Source organism: Pinus tabuliformis, chromosome J (assembly GCF_031772625.1).
Source record: "Pinus tabuliformis cultivar Carrire ecotype Pingquan chromosome J, CPIR1, whole genome shotgun sequence".
NCBI classification, from domain to species: domain Eukaryota; kingdom Viridiplantae; phylum Streptophyta; class Pinopsida; order Pinales; family Pinaceae; genus Pinus; species Pinus tabuliformis.
The window spans coordinates 858,043,510-858,046,573 of NC_142295.1; positions in this window are offsets into that span (position 1 = coordinate 858,043,510).

Below are 3,064 nucleotides of genomic sequence, written 5' to 3' on the forward strand. Positions count from 1 at the left end.
ATATTTGTTGTTGTTGGTAACCTTAGTGACCATTATCTTTAGGATTCTACCTGAGGTGACGGTGGAGGGAAGATCCCACTGTACCTGGAGCAGACGTCGGCTAGACTCACTTGGATTTTCCGGGGGGTTCACTTCACTCGAGACGGTTAAAGTGGAGGAACTTGTGCCGGTCTATTCATTAAGTAGGTTGTCGGGGTAACTGTTCCACCCACCACTTCTGTACTGAATTCGACAATGTTGGGCTTCATCACCAACTAGTGTTTTTGGTCCGGAAGGCTACTGTTTGTGCATGGTTTAACGCCCTAGATTCTTTAGGCGTGTGATTCAAATTTGTTTAGTTCTTTAGAGACTTTAGGTGGTTTGCTTTGAGATTTTTACTTTGTTTGCGTGTTCGGTAGTTAAAAGTTTTTAACTGTGGCGGAATTACCGAGATAGTCCCGTAGACTTCGGGGCCAGTCTCCTGAGATTGTTTCCGTGGCCGAATTGTTGAGGAAGTCCCGTAGACTTCGGGGTGAACCTCCTCAAGATGTCCCGAGTCATTACGAGGGTTTGAAAGTCCTTGTAACTCCTCCTGGTGGCAGTAAAGTAGGTTCACATGAAGAAGGAGAATCTTCGTTGGTAGTCCATCCAGATTACCAAAGTCTAGAAACTGGTTATAATCCTGAAGCTGTTGCAGTTTCTGAGCTTGCTGGTAGTTTTTCATCTACTAGTGATATAGGCGAAGAACCTGAGATATTTGAACCTGTTACTCCAACTTCTAGTGTTCCTGATTCACCTAGGATAGAAAGAGTCATCACTGAAAATCTTCCTTCTGGGTTGATAGCTATTCAAGAACTTGCTCCAGAAGAAGAAGTAGGTCCTATTCTTGAAGATCAACCTACTATTGATCTAAGAGAGCGTGAATCTATCTTTTATAGTCCACCTAGAAGTACTACTTGGTATCTTTCGTTAACCAATTACTTAGACAACTCAGGCATAAGTTTTTCTCCACCTCGTACTCCGTATCCACCCGGAGGTATTTATACTCCTGTAAATATGTCTAGTCAGTCGTCCGTGTTTACTCAACCCCCTGAATCTTTCTTTTATGGTGGTCCTTCTGTTCCTGCGTGGTATCAGTCACTTTGTGGCACTTTTGCAGGAGCATCTCCTCAACCCATTGGACATGGGTCATTAGCTGGAAACAATGGTAATAAACCGTTGGGTGTAGGAGAGATTTATATGATGTCAGGTTCAATTCCCGGTTCTCAACCTCAACGTGGTCAATTACTGCCTGGGGGGTAGCCTCAATTAACGCCTGGGGGGCAACCTCAAGGTACACAAATTGCGTCTAAGGGGCAACCTCAAGGACAGTATGTACCCATGGTACAATACATTCCTCAAGGTCAACCCCAACCTCAATATGTACCCTAGGGTCAACCTCAGTATCAATATTTGCCTCAAGGTCAACCCCAGTATCAGTACTTACCTCAAGGGTATCTACCCCAAGGTCAGTACTTGAGTCAAGGTTATCAACCACCTCAAGGTCAATCTTACATTCAAGGTACGAGAAATGTACCTTTCAATTATCAATCCTACCCTCAATCCGGTTATGGATCTCAATATCCTCAACCTGTTATGGGCCAATACCCCGGAATGAACATAGTGTGGGATCCATCTCAAGTTCAACAAGTGTTGCAGCCAAGTGTACAGTTGTCATCTCAAACTGGACAACCTGTGGTTTCTGGTCAACCCTAGCAACCAGTCCAGTCTACTGTTCAAACTTCTGTACCTTCGGTAGTTACTCAGTCGCCAATTGCACCTAGTACTCCATCTCAAACGACTGTTGCAACTACCGCAACATCTGTTCCTTCCACCACACCTCCTTCTGGAGTATCGACAGCTCCAGTTTCTACTATCTCTGCCACTACTCCGCAGACATCTTTACCATTGTCTAGATCCACAATTCAAACTACGGTTCAGATGCCTGTGGGGTAGCCAAGTTTAAGTACGATTGTTACTTCTCAACCACAATTTGTTTATCAACCGTACCAGGGACAGTACCAATACGGGCCTGCTGTCCAACAACCAATTTACCAGTATCAACCGTATCCTGGGTACACTTATCAGCAACCACAGCAACCCCAGTACGGTCCGGTTAATCCTAGTTTTCCGGGAGGATACAATATCCCGAATGCGATTCCTGTTCCGAGTTATCCTGGATATCCTCCTCATGGGACTGGTCTTATGACTCATATTTTTAGGGATCCTAATCGGCAATTGCCGTTTATCGCGACTTTGGATTTACCAGACTTGACACGCCTAATGAATGATCCTATAAATTATCTTCCATTCTGGTCGCCAATGCCAAATAAGTTGCCCAGTGATATACCCAAGTTCGAAGGTAAGTCTGGAGAGGATCCATCAAATCATGTGATGACTTACCACCTCTGGTGTGCTTCAAATTCTATCTCGGATGATTCGATCCGTTTACGTCTTTTCCAGCGTACGCTCATTGGTCTCGCGGCCAAGTGGTAGATTGAGTTACCACGGGCCTCTTTTTATAACTTTAGTCATTTAGCTACCTTGTTCTTAACACATTTTCAGTTGCCAGTCAGATATGATAATGGCACCGAGTTATTAACTTCATTAAAACAGTCGACGTCTACTCATATTTCTGATCATATTCATGAATGGCGACGTCGAAGGCGTTTAGTGAAAGTTTTTATCCCGGACCAAATCTTAGCTGAATGGTTTGTTAAATCATTATTACCGAAGATTACTGAAGACATAGCTAAGGCCAGAGTGGTTACTGAAGAGCAAGTCATTTCTCAAGCGCAGTACCTTGACTTAGTTTATACTTAGTCGGGTACGTTACACGAAAAGATCCCAGATCTTCCAAAGGCGAATCAAATTGCTGCTACTCCTTCAGGATCTCATGCTGCTGATGGCATGATTGGTATGGTGAATACTAAAAGCAAGAAGAAGTCTTCAAACAATTCTTCGCCCATCATCACCTTACCAGACTCCCCGACAGGAGAGTCTTCTGCTGAAGTTTTCGCTGATATACATGTTGTAGAAACATCTA